This window comes from Amblyraja radiata, chromosome 5, assembly GCF_010909765.2.
Source record: "Amblyraja radiata isolate CabotCenter1 chromosome 5, sAmbRad1.1.pri, whole genome shotgun sequence".
NCBI classification, from domain to species: Eukaryota; Metazoa; Chordata; class Chondrichthyes; order Rajiformes; family Rajidae; genus Amblyraja; species Amblyraja radiata.
The window spans coordinates 19506023-19522696 of NC_045960.1; the positions used below are offsets into that span (position 1 = coordinate 19506023).

At 45.2% G+C, this 16674-nt stretch overlaps 1 protein-coding gene across 1 annotated transcript in view; it reads left to right on the forward strand.

Moving 5' to 3' along the window:
• csmd1 (CUB and Sushi multiple domains 1) overlaps window positions 1-16674 on the forward strand; it is a 501649-nt gene that overhangs the window by 429044 nt on the left and 55931 nt on the right. The gene's annotated exons all lie outside the window — the stretch shown is intronic.

A 16674-nucleotide genomic window follows, 5' to 3' on the forward strand; every position in this document is an offset into this window, starting at 1 on the left:
AACCAACGAGAGAGCAGGCTATTTTAGACTGGGTATTGAGTAATGAGGAAGGGTTAGTTAGCAGTCTTGTTGTACGTGCCCCCTTGGGCAAGAGTGACCATAACATGGTTGAGTTCTTCATTAGGATGGAGAGTGACATTGTTAATTCAGAAACAATGGTTCTGAACTTAAAGAAAGGTAACTTTGAGGGTATGAGACGTGAATTGGCCAAGATTGACTGGCAATTAATTCTAAAAGGGTTGACGGTGGATATGCAATGGAAGACATTTAAAGACTGCATGGATGAACTACTAAAATTGTTCATCCCAGTTTGGCAAAAGAATAAATCAGGGAAGGTAGTGCATCCGTGGATAACAAGGGAAATCAGGGATAGTATCAAAGCGAAGGATGATGCGTACAAATTAGCCAGAAAAAGCAGCATACCGGAGGACTGGGAGAAATTCAGAGACCAGCAGAGGAGGACAAAGGGCTTAATTAGGAAAGGAAAAATAGATTATGAAAGAAAACTGGCAGGGAACATAAAAACTGACTGCAAAAGTTTTTATAGATATGTGAAAAGAAAGAGATTAGTTAAAACAAATGTAGGTCCCTTGCAGTCAGAAACGGGTGAGTTGATCATGGGGAACAAGGATATGGCGGACCAATTGAATAACTACTTTGGTTCCGTCTTCACTAAGGAAGACATAAATAATCTGCCGGAAATAGCAGGGGACCGCGGGTCAAAGGAGTTGGGGGAATTGAGTGAAATCCAGGTTAGCCGGGAAGTGGTGTTGGGTAAATTAAATGGATTAAAGGCCGATAAATCCCCAGGGCCAGATAGGCTGCATCCCAGAGTACTTAAGGAAGTAGCTCCAGAAATAGTGGATGCATTAGTAATAATCTTTCAAAACTCTTTAGATTCTGGAGTAGTTCCTGAGGATTGGCGGGTAGCAAACGTAACCCCACTTTTTAAGAAGGGAGGGAGAGAGAAAACGGGGAATTACAGACCAGTTAGTCTAACATCCGTAGTGGGGAAACTGCTAGAGTCAGTTATTAAAGATGGGATAGCAGCACATTTGGAAAGTGGTGAAATCATTGGACAAAGTCAGCATGGATTTACAAAAGGTAAATCATGTCTGACGAATCTTATAGAATTTTTCGAGGATGTAACTAGTAGCGTGGATAGGGGAGAACCAGTGGATGTGGTGTATCTGGACTTCCAGAAGGCTTTCGACAAGGTCCCACATAAGAGATTAGTTTACAAACTTAAAGCACACGGCATTGGGGGTTCAGTATTGATGTGGATAGAGAACTGGCTGGCAAACAGGAAGCAAAGAGTAGGAGTAAACGGGTCCTTTTCACAATGGCAGGCAGTGACTAGTGGGGTGCCGCAAGGCTCAGTGCTGGGACCCCAGCTATTTACAATATATATTAATGATCTGGATGAGGGAATTGAAGGCAATATCTCCAAGTTTGCGGATGACACTAAGCTGGGGGGCAGTGTTAGCTGTGAGGAGGATGCTAGGAGACTGCAAGGTGACTTGGATAGGCTGGGTGAGTGGGCAAATGTTTGGCAGATGCAGTATAATGTGGATAAATGTGAGGTTATCCATTTTGGTGGCAAAAACAGGAAAGCAGACTATTATCTAAATGGTGGCCGACTAGGAAAAGGGGAGATGCAGCGAGACCTGGGTGTCATGGTACACCAGTCATTGAAAGTGGGCATGCAGGTGCAGCAGGCAGTGAAGAAAGCGAATGGTATGTTAGCTTTCATAGCAAAAGGATTTGAGTATAGGAGCAGGGAGGTTCTACTGCAGTTGTACAGGGTCTTGGTGAGACCACACCTGGAGTATTGCGTACAGTTTTGGTCTCCAAATCTGAGGAAGGACATTATTGCCATAGAGGGAGTGCAGAGAAGGTTCACCAGACTGATTCCTGGGATGTCAGGACTGTCTTATGAAGAAAGACTGGATAGACTTGGTTTATACTCTCTAGAATTTAGGAGATTGAGAGGGGATCTTATAGAAACTTACAAAATTCTTAAGGGGTTGGACAGGCTAGATGCAGGAAGATTGCTCCCGATGTTGGGGAAGTCCAGGACAAGGGGTCACAGCTTAAGGATAAGGGGGAAATCCTTTAAAACCGAGATGAGAAGAACTTTTTTCACACAGAGAGTGGTGAATCTCTGGAACTCCCTGCCACAGAGGGTAGTCGAGGCCAGTTCATTGGCTATATTTAAGAGGGAGTTAGATGTGGCCCTTGTGGCTAAGGGGATCAGAGGGTATGGAGAGAAGGCAGGTACGGGATACTGAGTTGGATGATCAGCCATGATCATATTGAATGGCGGTGCAGGCTCGAAGGGCCGAATGGCCTACTCCTGCACCTAATTTCTATGTTTCTATGTTTCTATATAGACGTGGGAGGTCATTTTGCAGTTGTATAAGACGTTGGTGAGGCTGTATTTAGAGTATTGTGTTCAGTCCTGGGCACCATATAATAGGAAAGATGGTGTTAAGTTGGGAAGGGTGCAGAGAAGATTTACAAGGATGTTGCCAGGACTCGAAGGTCTGAGCAATAGGGAGAGGTTGAGCAGGCTGGGACTCTATTCCCTGGAGCACAGGAGGATGAGGGGTGATCTTGTCGAGGTGTACAAAATCTTGAGAAAAATAGATTAGATGAATGCACCGAGTTTCTTGTCCAGAGTGGAGGAATCGAGAACCATAGGTTTAAGGTGAAGGAGGAAAGATTTTAAAGGAATCTGATGGGTAAATTCTTCATGCAAAGGGTGTTGGGTAAAACGCTAAACCAGCTGCCGGAGGAGGTAACATGTATCGGAAAGAACTTCAGATGCTGGTTTAAATCGAAGGTATGGGTGACGTTTCGGGTCCAGACCCTTCATCAGACTGATGTCAGGAATGGGGGAAATAGAATGTTCCTGTTTAAGGAGTCCTCATAAATTATATCAAGGAATCATCTCGTTTTGTTTATAGAGTCACACAGGACCTTCGACCAAACTTGCCCACACGGACTAATATGTCCCATCTACACTAGTCCTACTTGCCTGTGTTTGGCCCATATCCCTCTAAACTTGACCTGTCCATGTACAGGTACTTGTTTATTTGCTTCTTAAACATTGCAAAAGTCCCTGTCTCAACTACCTCCTCCGGCAGACACAAAATGCTGGAGTAGCTCAGCGGGACAGGCAGCACTCTGGAGAGAAGGAATGGGTGACGTTTCGGGTCAAGACCCTTCTTCAAACTGATGTCAGGGGAGTGCGCGGGACCAAGATAGAATGTAGTCGGAGACAGTAAGACTGGTGGGAGAACTGGGAAGGGCGAGGGGATAGACAGGGAAACCAAGGGCTATTGTGTAAGCTACCCAAGCGAAATATGAGGTCAGAGTGAGGCCCAGCGCAAATTGGAGGAACTGCACCTCATATTTCGCTTGGGTAGCTTTTACCCCAGTGGTATGAACATTGACTTCTCTAACTTCAAATAGCCCTTGCTTTCCCTCTCTGATATAATTTATGTGGACTCCTTAAACAGAAACATTCTATTTCTCCCATTCCTCAGGTGAAAAGTTTATATTTTTGATTACTTTCTCACAGGGGTTTAAACTAATTGATACTATTTGTGAATTTGGATATGCATGTGAACTTTTACAATCGTTATATTGCGAACTTCAGGTGCTTAATTATAACTGCATGGATAAACAAACTAATACTTCAGGGCAAATGTGCATTGGGAAGTTAGAATAGATTCCTTGTGTCAAATTGCAGGTTGCAGAAGGGGATTGTAAAACTATGTATTATGTTGGGAGGAAGACGAATGAAAGCTTATGAAAATAAGACACATGATGTTAGTAAAGAAATTAGGCAATGATACAGTCTAGCAAAGATGCCTAAACATTTTATACGTAGAACGGCATGGTGGCACAGCGGTACCGTACCCGAGGTCCAGGTTCGATCCTGATCATGGGTGCTGTCTGTACGGAGTTTGTACGTTATCCGCGTGACCTACATGGATTTTCTCCAGGATCTCTGGTTTCCTCCCATACTCCAAAGACATACAGGTTTGTAGGTTAATTGGCTTGGTACAAAATATATTCTGACATTGAACTCTTTGATGTGACTCCCATTTCAAGCACTTTCATCATAGCTTTGTTTTTTGTGCTGGCAGTCTGAAGAAGGGCTCCGACCTATTCCTTTTCTCTAGAGATGCTGCCAGACCTGCTGAGTTACTCCAGCACTGTGTGTCTATCTACATTCTGGCCCTCCATCTTTCCTTAACTCTTTGTGACCAAAGATATTAAGTGACCATTACTCCCCTCCATGAGCCACTTGTTACTGCAATTAATCCCAAGTGGCTATTCCTGGCTGCCCCACACACTGCACTGCATGTAATAAGGCACTAAAAATTCACTCCTCTCAACACTTCACGCTCCCTCTCTGTTTGAACACTCCTGCTTCCTAACAGCTCTTCACAATAATGCTGTGAGTCTCTCCCTCTGCTAAATTAACTGATAAAGAAACAGCGGGCAGATATTGAGAGTGGCATCTTTTTTCCTGCTTCAAAACCCAGCTGGGGAATTGAATACAAGTCAGTAGAAAGGAGATTCATTTGGAGCTGAAATGATATTTCATTTGCGTACAAAAAGTTATTGGGATGACAATTGTATGTGGGTGTTTATAGATTACTTGATTTCTTTTAATAACTTTGATGTTTTGCGGAGCATAAAATTACCTGAATAATTTGCATGATGGTACCAAAGGGCATACCTACAGCTCCTGCATGCTCCAGTAAGCCTGCTAATAGGTTATCAGGCAGTTGTTAGTTGTGTGTCTGAATTATTATATTCAAACCCAAGCCTCCAGAAAATGATACCATCTGGGAGATATTAGGTTCTTCTTAGCATATTAATTTATGAATCTCCTCTGTGGCCCTGACCATTATTCTCCGTTTTGCAAGAGTAAATATTAGCAAACATTTTGAAAAGTTACAAGTGAACTTAGCAGGTGGATTGAAACAGTTTCAGAAGCTCCCGGCGAGCCGCGGACATAGAAACATAGAAAATAGGTGCAGGAGGAGGCCATTCGGCCCTTTGAGCCAGCACCTCCATTCATTGTGTTCATGGCTGATCGTCCCCTATCAATAACCCGTGCCTGCCTTCTCCCCATATCCCTTGACTCCACTAGCCCCTAGAGCTCTATCTAACTCTCTCTTAAATCCATCCAGTGATTTGGCCTCCACTGCCCTCTGTGGCAGGGAATTCCATAAGTTTTTCTCACCTCCGTCTTAAATGACCTCCCCTTTATTCTAAGACTGTGGCCCCTGGTTCTGGACTCGCCCAACATTGGGAACATTTTTCCTGCATCTAGCTTGTCCAGTCATTCCAGATACTTTGCCAGACATACTTTAGACTTTAGAGATACAGCGTCGAAACAGGCCCTTCGGCTCACTGACTCCGCCACGGCCAGCGATCACACCATACATTAACACTATCCTACACACTAGGGACAATTTACAATTTACATACGCCAATTAACCTACAGACCTGTACATCTTTAGAGTGTGGGAGGAAACCGGAGCACCCTCAGAAAACCCACGCAATCACGGGGAGAACGTAAAACTCTGTACAGACGGCACCCATAGTCAGGATCGAACCCGGGTCTCTGGTGCTGTGAGGCAGCAACTCTACCGATACGCCACCGTGCCACCCTTGTGTCATCTCCCATTTTATTCTTAAGAAAGAACTGCAGATGCTGGAAAAATCAAAGGTAGATAAAAATGCTGGAGAAACTCAGCGGGTGAGGCAGCATCTAAGGAGCGAAGGAATAGGTGACGTTTCGGCTCCATTTATTTCTTCTCACACTCGTTCATTTTTCCTTGAGTTTCTGGTTACATTGTAATTATTTTCAGAATCTGTCTTCTGATTATTGTCCCATTTTGCAATAGTGTTTCCTTATTCCTTCTCTCAAAACCCTTCAAGACTTTGAAGTGCTTATCGGTTCTCCTCACAATTATCTCTGTACTGCAGTCAAAAAGCCCACTTAAATTTCTACCTTGTCTCCATCTCTCTAAGACTTCCATCCCTGGTACCTCTCGACTTAATCAACATCCACAGGACCCTGCCTTCCTTCTTTAAATGTGGTAGCCTAAATTCATAGTCATAGATACATGCAACAAGCACAGAGGCCATTCAGCCCATTTAATCCGGACTGACCATCAGACATTCATTTTTACACTAACCCTCCCCAACCCTCCCTCACCTGTTGTGATGCAAATACTGCAGATGCAGTAATTCTGAGCAAGTGTTGGAGGAATTCAACGGGTCAGGCAGCACCTGTGGAGGGAATGGACAGGGGACGTTTTGGGTCGGGGCCCTTTTTCTAGACAGTCAGAAGAAGGGTCCCGACCTGAATCGCCACCTATCCATTTTCGCCAGAAATGTTGCCTGTCCCGCTGTTTTGCACCACAATTTTGTATCTATCTTTGGCATAAGCCAGCATCTGCATTTAATTTTTATTACATAGCCTCCAGCACTTTGTTTTGTTTCCCTCTGTCCCAGTTCCGATGAAAAGTCTCAGACATAAAACATTCAACTGTTTCTCTCACAATAGATGGTGCCTGAGAGCTTGTTCCCCAGTATTCATCGTTTTATTTTAACACGTGATAAATTTTTGTGGCTTTTTAACTGCATCTCAAAAAATGTGTGTATGGACATCTGCAGCCCCAGAAATAGCCATTTGACCTTCGAGATACAGCAAACAGGCCCTTCAGCCCATCGAGTCCGTGCCAATCAGCGATCCACATACACTAGTACTATCCTACACACTAGGGACAATTTACAATTTTTACCCAAACTAATTAACCTACAACTGGAACACCCGGAGAAAACCCACGCAGTCACGGGGAGAACATACAAACTCCACACAGACAGCACCCGATGTCGAGATCTTTGGCGGTGTACGGCAGTGACTCTACCACTAGACCAAAGTTCACTGCTGGGAAGGATGCAGAAACAAGAGAGTGCAGAGTGCTGGGTTACCAAGGAAAGACATAAAATGCTGGAGGTCGGCACGGTGGTGCAGTAGTAGAGTTGCAGCCTTACAGAGCTTGCCACGCAACTCACGCTAGTCACATGTTCCCCGTGACTAGCGTGAGTTTTCTCCGAGATCTTTGGTTTCATTCCCACGCTGCTTTGACGTCCAGGTTTGTAGGGTATGTGCTTGGTATGTGCAAATAGGATAGTGTTAATATGTGGGGATCGTTGGTCGGTGTGGACCCAGTGGGCCGAAGAATCTGTTTCTGCACTCTATCACTAAACTAAATTCAGCTGGTTAGGCAACGTCCCTGGAGAACATGGATAGGTGACGTTTTGGGCTGTGAAGAGTCCCGACCCGAAATGTCGCCTATCCATGTTCTCCATTAATGCTCCCTGATCTGCTGAGTTACTCCAGCACTTAATCAGTGGCAGGAACGGGCCCTTAAAGCAAAGATCTAAGGCTTCTATTTATTGATTTAGATAAATGTCAGTGAAAATCTAATTTGTTGCGTGCTATCCAGTCAGCACAAAGAATATACATCATTACAATCAAGTGGTCCACAGTGTACAGATGCAGGGCTTTATTGCAAGATAAAGTCCAGTGAAATCCGATTAAAGATAGTCCAAGGATCTCAAATGAGGTAGATGGAAGGTCAGGACCACACTCTGGTTGGTGATAGGATAGTTCAGTTGTCTGATAACAGCTAGGAAGAAACTTCCTCTTACCTGATTGTGGAGGGGAGAAGAGGAGTCATCGGGGTGAGACTGGTCCTTGATTATACTGGTGGCCTTGCCAAGAGAACGTGAAGTGTAGATTCAAGATTCAAGAGAGTTTATTGTCATGTGTCCCAGAGAGGACTATGAAATTCTTGCGTGCTTCAGCACAACAGAATATAGTAGGCATGAATACAGAACAGATCAGTGTGTCCGTATACCATTATATAAATATATACGCACATGGATAAACAAACAGATAAAGTGCAAATAAACAGATAATGGGCTATTAATGTTCAGAGTTTTGTTTGAGTTGAATTTAATAGCCTGATGGCTGTGGGGAAGTAGCTATTCCTGAACCTGGACGTTGCAGTCTTCAGGCTCCTGTACCTTCTACCTGAAGGTAGCGGGGAGATGAGTGTGTGGCCAGGATGGTGTGGGTCCTTGATGATGCTGCCAGCCTTTTTGAGGCAGCGACTGCGATAGATCTCCTCGATGGTAGGGTGGTCAGAGCCGATGATGGACTGGGCAGTGTTTACTACTTTATGTTGTCTTTTCCGCTCCTGGGCGCTCAAGTTGCTGAACCAAGCCACGATGCAACCGGTCAGCGTGCTCTCTACTGTGCACCTGTAGAAGTTACAGAGAGTCCTCCTTGACATACCGACTCTCCGTAATCTTCTCAGGAAGTAGAGGAGCTGATGTGCTTTCTTTATAATTGCATCAGTGTTCTGGGACCAAAAGAGCTCTTCAGAGATGTGCACACCCAGGAATTTGAAGCTCTTGACCCTTTCCACCATCGGCCTGTTGATATAAATGGGGCTGTGGGTCCCCCTCCTACTCCTTCCAAAGTCCACAATCAGTTCCTTGGTTTTGCTGGTGTTGAGGGCCAGGTTGTTGCACTGGCACCATATGGACAGTTGCTCGATCTCTCTTCTATACTCTGACTCATCCCCATCAGTGATACGCCCCACAACAGTGGTGTCGTCAGCGAACTTGATGATGGAGTTCGCACTGTGACTGGCTACGCAGTCATGAGTATAGAGTGAGTACAGCAGGGGGCTGAGCACGCAGCCTTGAGGTGCTCCCGTGCTGATTGTTATCAAGGCTGACACATTTCCACCAATACGAACAGACTGTGGTCTGTGAATGAGGAAGTCGAGGATCCAATTGCAGAGGGATGCGCAGAGATCCAGTTCTGCGAGTTTGGTAACCAGCTTGGAGGGGATGATTGTATTAAATGCCGAGCTGTAATCAATGAATAACAGCCTGACATATGAGTTTTTGTTGTCCAAGTGGTCCAGTGCAGAGTGGAGGGCCAGCGAGATCGCATCCACCGTTGATCTGTTGTGGCGGTACGCGAACTGCAGTGGGTCCAGGTTTTGTTGAGGTAGGAGTTGATTTGCTCCATGATCAACCTCTCAAAGCACTTCATCACCGACATTATTGCCACTGGTCGATAGTCATTGAGGCACGTCACCTTGCTCTTCTTGGGCACCGGTATAATTGATGCCCTTTTAAAGCAGGTGGGAACCTCAGACCTCAGAAGTGAGAGGTTTAAGATGTCCGTAAAAACTCCAGCCAGTTGGTCCGCACAGGTTTTTAGAACACGACCAGGTATACCATCAGGTCCAGGCGCTTTTCGAGGGTTCACCCTCTGAAGGATTTTCTGACATCGGCCTCCGTGACTGTGACTGAAATATCATCACAGCGAATGGGGGATCGGGAAGGCACATCAGTATTCTCCCTGTCAAAGTGTGATTAAAACGCATTGAGCTCTTCAGGGAGTGATGTTACTCCAACATTCGAGCTGCCTCCTGATTTCGCCTTGTAGGAGGTGATTGCATTCAGGCCCCGCCACAGCTGCCGAACATCTGTCTTATCCTCCAGCTTGGAGCAGAAGTCCCTTTTGGCCTTTTTGATAGCCTTACCAAGGTCATATCTGGACTTCTTGTAAACCACTGTATCATCAGACATGAATGCCCGGTGTCTGGTCCTCAGAAGATTGCGGATCTCAAAGTTCATCCAAGGCTTCTGATTGGGAAACACTCAGAAGGTTTTTGTAGGGATGCAGTCCTCCACACATTTCTTTATGAAGTCTGTAACGACTGTGGCATATTTGTTCAGGTCCGTTGCCGAGTCCTTGAACATTGGCCAGTCTACAGACTCCAAACAGTCCTGGAGTTGTTCCTCTGCCCACCACCCCCCCCCCCCCCCCCCTCACCCCCCCCCCCTCCCCCCCCGACCAGCTCTGTACTGTCCTCACCTCTGGGGTGCGCTCTTCAATTGCTGCCTGTAGGCAGGAAGAGGCAGCACTGCAGTATGGTCGGATTTACCGAACTGAGGGCGAGGGATAGAGCGATAGGTGGTGTAGCAGTGGTTGAGGGCGTTTGGTCCTCTGGCGCAGCAGGAGATATGTTGGTGAAAGTTAGGGAGTGATTTCGTAAGGTTTCCTTTATTGAAGTCCCCAGCTATGGTGGTAAACGCCTCGGGGTAAAACGGCTGGTGTTTGTTGACCACGGCGTGCAGCTCCTCCAGTGCCAGGCGGACGTCTGCCTGGGGTGGGATGTAGACCGCGGTCAGGATGATGGAGGTGAATTCCCTTGAGAGGTAGAAGGGAAGGCACTTCACCACCAGATGTTCGAGGTGTGGAGAGCAGGAGTTAGACAGGACTGCCACGTCTGAGCATCACGCAGAGTTGACCATGAGGCAGTCGCCCCCTCCTCTCCCTTTCCCAGATGCCAGGGTACGGTCCATGCGGTGGATGGAGAACCCTTCAGGCTGTACCGCTGAGTCTGGGGAGCTGGGGGTGAGCCATGTCTCTGTGAAACAGAACACAGAGCATTCCCTCAGCTCCCTTTGATAAAGCAGCCTTGCCCTTAAGTCCTCCACTTTATTTTCAAGGCAATTGTACATTGGTCAGTAGGATGGTAGGGAGAGGGGGCCGAAGTCCCCTGCGCTTCAGTCTGACCTGTAGTCCTGTCCGTCGGCCACGTTTCCGGACACAATGGAGGCCCCCCCCTTTGTTTCCAGGTACTATACTTACTGTACCTGCTGTTTCTGCGAACCTGCGCTGGGACGGGGATTGCCTCACAGTCGGCAGCTACAGCTCCGTTGCTCCCAAGAAATCCTGCTCGTTGGCTCTGGAGGGCTTCCCTGTGTCAATGGAAGTGAGTCAATTGAAGTGAGGTTGGTTTGAGTGATGGTTTGGGCTACATCCACAACTCTCTGCAATGCAATGCTGCAGATGCTGATCATAGCTACGGCTCTCGTTCTGTGAAAATTTGGTGCTGCTTTCACGAGTCCCTTCATTTGCTGAAGTTTGTGCTTTTTGGGAAATGTGATTTTATTAGCTATTGTCACGATTGAAGATAGACACAAAGTGCTGGAGTAACTCAGTGGGTTAAGCAGCATCACAGGAGAAAAAGGATGGGTGACTTTCAAATCGGGACCCTTCTTCAGACCCGAATCGTCACCTATCCTTTTTCTCCTGAGGTACTGTCTGACCCGCTAAGTTACTCCAGCATTTTGTGTCCATCTTCTGTATAAATCAGCATCGGCAGTGCCTTCCACACACATCACGATTCAAGGTTGCTTCCAGACGTATGACAGGCAATACCCCAAGAATATAGCCGAGCTGGGAAAAGGGACAGAAGCCACAAACAGATGGGCAAGCTCTTGGAAGAGGGAGGGGTGGAAGAGGGAGGAAGGTCTGTTAGTGGGGAGTGCCTTCCATTCCAGATGCTCGGGGAAAACATGCCACTGCCTGAATCTCACCAAGCCACAAGGTGTGAAACATCATCTGGGCCGACCAAGCTGGAAGAGAAATGCTGCGGATGCCAAAGTGACAGAGATAATGCAGCATTGTGTGTGGAGGGACCTTACCGATAGGGACGAAAAGTCTTTGCACCAGCTTTTAGTTTAGTGTAATTTCATTTAGTTTAGTTTAGTTCAGTTTAATTTATTTTATTTTAGTTTAGTTTCATTCAATTTAATTTACTTCATTTTGTTTTGTTTCATTTCGTTTTAGAGTTACAGGATAGAAACAGGCCCTTCGGTCCACCGAGTCCGCACTGACCAGCGATCCCCGCAGATTAACACTATCCTACACTCGGGACTATTTACATTTATACCAAGCCAATTAACCTACAAACCTGTACGTTTTTGGAATGTGGGAGGAAACTGAAGATTTGGGCGAAAACCCATGCAGGTCACAGGGAGAACGTACAAACTCCATACAGACAGCACCTGTAGTCAGAATCAATCCCGGGTCTCTGGCGCTGTAAGGCAGCAGCTCTACCGTTATGCCACCATGCCGTGTACTGTTGCGCCAAAGAGCATCGGAAGCTGAGCACTTGCATTTCCAAATGATGGCAAGCCAAATGGTCTTCTGATGATTACAGGCTTTTCCTTGACACAGGACAGCACTGACTCTGGGCTCTCGAATGACAGTTGTTTAGTTTAGTTTATTATCACATGTATTGAGGTACAGTGAAAAGCTTTTGTTTGTGTGCTACCAGCTAGCGGAATAATAAAACAATAATAACCAACAGCATAATAAAAGGATGTACCTTTAGAAAGGAGAAGAGGAGAATTTTTTCTTAGTCAGAAGGTGATGAATCTGTGGAATTCATTGGCACAGACGGCTGTGGAGGCCAAGCCATGAGGTATTTATATGGTAAAGGTGAATAGGTTCTTGATTAGTAAGGGCATCAAAGGAGAAGGCAGGAGAATCAGGATGAGAGGGAAAGATAGATCAGCCATGATTGAATGGCGGTGTAGACGATGGGTCGAATGGCCTAACTCTGCTCCTATGACTTGTGGTCTTATGGTCCTCAACCCCCCCCCCTCCCCTCTAGAGCCACCATGGGGCTTGTGTTGGGGTGATCTGCTCATGGGAGCACAGTGCCCAAGGTGGGAGATAATAATAATAATAATAATAATAATAATAACTTTATTCATAAAGCACTTTAAACAACTGCAGTTGCCACAAAGTGCTGTACATGAGAACTCATGGACAAAAAGCTATTACAAACCATTAAAAACCATTAAAAACCGTAAAACGAAGGACTATAAAAAACACACTAAAAATTAAAAGACATTAAAAGCACTAAGAACAGGAGCAATGCCTCAGCCAGTGTCGAAAGCCAAAGAATAAAAATGTGTTTTTAGGGAGGATTTGAAGATGGACAGTGAGGGGGCCTGTCTGATGTGCAGCGGCAAGGTGTTCCAGAGTGCCGGAGCAGCAACAGAAAAGGCTCTATCCCCTCTGAGCTTCCGCTTAGACCTTGGTACCTCAAGGAGCAGCTGATCAGCTGACCTGAGGCACCGGGCAGGAGCATATAGGTGGAGCAGCTCAGAGAGGTAAGGCGGGGCGAGCCCATTCAACGATTTAAAAACAAATAAAAGAATTTTGAAATGAACTCGAAAGTGCACTGGGAGCCAGTGAAGGGAGGCCAAAATTGGCGTAATGTGCTCCCTCTTTCGAGTTCCGGTCAAAAGGCGAGCGGCAGCATTTTGAACAAGCTGGAGACGAGCCAATGAAGCTCGTGCGACTCCAGAGTAGAGTGCGTTACAGTAATCCAGCCTAGATGTAATAAAGGCATGGATTACTGTTTCAAAATGCTGCCGCTCGAGAATAGGCTTCACCTTTGCCAGCTTCCTTAGGTGAAAGAAGCTGGACTTAACCACCGCGCCTATTTGTTTGTCTAGTTTAAAATCACCGTCCATCCTAAAACCCAGGTTCAAAACGGTTGGCTTTACAGACAATGCCAGTGGACCCAAGTCAACAAAGGGAGGTTCACGGCAGCCATTGGGGCCAAACAAAATCACCTCTGTCTTCTCTTCATTAAGTCCCAGAAAGTTTAAGGCCATCCAGGACTTAATGTCCTCAAGACAAGACAGAAGTGATTTTAGAGAATAGTCGTCTTCTTTCCTGAGTGGCATATATAACTGGCTATCATCTGCGTAAAAGTGAAAGGAGATGCCATGCCTTCTTAAAATTGAGCCCAGAGGAAGTAGGTATAAAGAGAAGAGCAGGGGCCCTAAAATTGAGCCCTGTGGAACCCCATATACCAAGGGAGTGGAGGAGGATTCAAAGCCAGCAAGGCTTACACGCATGGTTCTGTCTGCCAGATAGGACCTGAACCATCCCAGGGCACTGCCACAAATGCCCACTTGGTGCTGTAATCGGGAAATTAAAATTCCATGGTCCACTGTATCGAAGACGGCAGATAGGTCCAGCAAGACAAGAACCACATAATTACCAGAGTCGTTTGCCAGGAGGATGTCGTTGAAGACCCTTAGCAGAGCCGACTCTGTGCTATGCATAGCCTTGAATCCAGACTGGAAAACCTCCCGAATATTGTGCTCATCCAGGAAGAGTTTCAGCTGAGCATAAACTCATGAGGCGCAGCAGTGGGTGAAGTAGGGCAGAGGAATGTTAGGCCTGAAGTTGGGTCTGGACCCAAAATGTCACCTACCCACGTTCACCAGAGATATCACCTGACCCACTGAGTTTCTCCTACACTTTGTGTCCACCAGCATCTGCAGTTCCTTGTGTCTATAGTGAGAAATATGGAAGCTTTCAAACTTGCACAATTTTGTTCATCACTGTTAACTAGCTCCACATTTGTCAATAGTTTAGTTTGTATAAGGTCGGCGCAGTAGCACAGCGGTACAGCGACAGACCCAGGTTTGATCCTGACTCCGAGTGCTGTCTGTATGGAGTTTGTACGTTCTCCCCATGACAGCCTGAGTTTTCTCTAGACGCCCCGGATTCCTCCCACACTACAAAGACGTGCAACAATTGAAATAAAGCCAACATTTAATTGAGAGCATTGTTCACCAAACTGTCCATAGGATGCAACAAAATCCATCGGACAAGGATATAAGATTTTAATTTACGCACATATATCATCATCTTTCAAAGCATTGTTGAGGTTATTGCAAAATGTCGAGTATATCTTCGACTTGATTATCTTCCTATTGATCCTGTCTTGAAAATAATGCGTGGGGAAATGTGGCACCTAATGTAATTTGAGGAGGAAATATCATCTGTCTAGGATGGTAAATATTTTCCTTGACATCCCAGCCTGAATATTATATGTGGCATATGAAGATCAATGAATATATTTTTAATGAAAATAACATGATATGTGCCCTAAATGTGAGTTTTTTTTATGACCACTGGCCTCTCAATTTGGTCCCCTTCCATATTTAACTATTATTTGTGTTTTCTTTGTTTATGCTGAGAGGCGCACCTGCGATATAATTTGGAATATTTTGCTTCAATAATAAATCATTCATATCTTTTTGGATGTTGCTTCATAAACACCAGGGATCTTAAGTGGTGAATAAAAAATGAATGTCCACCTAATTTTATTGTTCTACAGAGATGTTTACAATGGATTATTTGCACAGAAGATAATGTGGAAATTGTGGCTAAATTATGTTCTTTATGTGGTGGATGTTGCAAACTTGTAAAGGCAATATATTTTTCGGTAATTTTATCATTTCATTATATATAAAAAATAAAATCCTCCTTGTCTAACTTGATTGCAAAACATTTATGGCATGCAAAATGTAAAGTAGTGTTTAATGTTTAATGATGATGTCAAGGTGTTTGTCTAACCAGAGCTATGAGTTGCTTGATGCAAAAACAGAAAAATGCTTGAAATACTCAGCAGCTCAGGCAGCATCTGCGGAAGGAGAAACAATTGACATTTTACACCTGAGACCATCAGAATTAGGAAAGAAAGAAAAACAAGTATTGTAGATACTGAAGATGGTTGTCAAAAATTACTGCAGGATCTTAATCGATTGGCCAGGTGGGCTGAGGAAAGGTTGATGGAATATAATACAGAGAAATGTGAGGTGTTGTATTTTGGGAAGACTGAAATGGGTAGGAACTACACAGTGGATGCTTAGGCTCTGGGGAGTGTTGTAGAACACAGGGATCGAGGGGTGCAGGTACATAGTTCAATGAAAATGGCACCACAGATGGTCAAAAAGTATTTTGGCACATTGGCCTTCATCAGTCAGAGTATTGAGTATAGAGGTTGGGAGTGTTGCGATTCTGCTGTTTAAATAACTGAAGTCTTACACCGTGATAAAGGTCCAAAGACTTTATTAATGTTACAGCATCGGTAACTTCATACTAGCATGTTTCTCTAAAAGTGTGGGAACAAGGCAGGGAGGCTTACTGTTAAGCTAGTGGGCGTAGCTACAAAGTATGACATAACATGAGTGACACTGATCTGCAGGGAGATCATGCTGCAGTTGTATAAGACATTGGTGAAGCCACATTTAGAGTATTGTGTTCAGATTTGGGCACCATGTTATAGGAAAAATATTGTCAAGCTGGGCACAAAAGATTCATGGGGATGTAACCAGGACTCGAACTATATGGAGAGGTTAAGGTGGCTAGGACGCTATTCTTTGGAGCACAGGAAGATGAGGAGTTGATCTGATAGAAGTGTACAAAATCATGAGACGAATATTCGTGAGAAGTTTCTTGCCCAGAGTAAGGGAATCGAGAACCAGAGGACATAGGATTAAGGTGAGGGGAGAAAGATTTAATCGCAACCTGAGGAGTTACTTTTTCACACAAAGGGTGGCAGGTGTATGGAATGAGCTGCTGGAGGAGGTAGTTGAGGCAGGTACCATTGCAACGTTTAAGAAACGTTTAGAGAGGTACATGGATAGGACAGGTGTAGGGGGATATGGACCAAAAGGTGAGACTGGTGTAGATAGAAACATAGAAAAATAGGTCTATTCGGCCCTCTGAGCCAGCACCGCCATTCAATATGATCATGGCTAATCATCTAAAATCAGTACCCCGTTCCTGCTTTTTCCCCATATCCCTTGATTTCTTTAGCCCTAAGAGCCAGATCTAACTCTCTCTTGAAAGCATCCAGTGAATTGGGCTCCACTGCCTTC